This window comes from Corvus brachyrhynchos, unplaced genomic scaffold, assembly GCF_000691975.1.
Source record: "Corvus brachyrhynchos isolate BGI_N302 unplaced genomic scaffold, ASM69197v1 scaffold85, whole genome shotgun sequence".
Taxonomy (NCBI): Eukaryota; Metazoa; Chordata; class Aves; order Passeriformes; family Corvidae; genus Corvus; species Corvus brachyrhynchos.
The window spans coordinates 1074334-1075273 of NW_008238634.1; positions in this window are offsets into that span (position 1 = coordinate 1074334).

Genomic DNA, 940 nt, shown 5'->3' on the forward strand with positions numbered 1-940 from the left:
AGAAAAATAAAATAAAATAAATAAAATAAAATATAAAATAAAATAAAATAAAATAAAATAAAATAAAATATGAAAGATAAAATAAAATAAAATAAAATAAAATAAAATATGAACGATAAAATAAAATATAATACGAAAAATATAATAAAATATGAAAAATATAATAAAATGTGAAAATATAATAAAATACGAACAATGAAATCAAATCAAATGAAAAATTAAATGAAATAAATTGAAAAATGAAATTAAATTAAATGGAATAAAATAAAATAAAATAAAATAAAATAAAATAAAAATAGTAAAATGAAAGCAAATTGGCTCAGGGAAAAGGAAGAGAATGGAATAAAAAATGGGGAAATAAAATAAAATAGAATAAAGCAAAATAAGTTGAAATAGGGTAGGAGAGAGCAAGATAAAATAAAGTAGAAGATAATTCGATTCAATTTAATAGAAGACGAGAATAAAATAAAGAATGAAATGAAATGAAATAATGAAATGAAATGAAATGAAATGAAATGAAATGAAGTGAAATAAAATAAAATAAGGAAAATCATCAATATCACAATATATAAACATATAATTTAAAAGAAAATATAATATGACATAAAATATGTATTACATTATATATTACATTAAATGCCTTCTATATTCTATATTATGTATTATATATTCTATATTCTATATTATATATTCTATATTCTATATTATATAATAATAATAGATATTACTATTGTTATAACTTAATACAAAAAAACCAGGCAATAGAATATTTAACATACAATAGAAAACAGAATAAAATACAAGAAAATACTTATAGAAAATACCTAATAACGAATACACATTTATCTATTTCTCTAAAATAGCGGGTATATCTAGAATTTATAGATATATTTCATTTCCCAAAAATCAACTCAATATTTACACGCTCTCACAGCTCCCT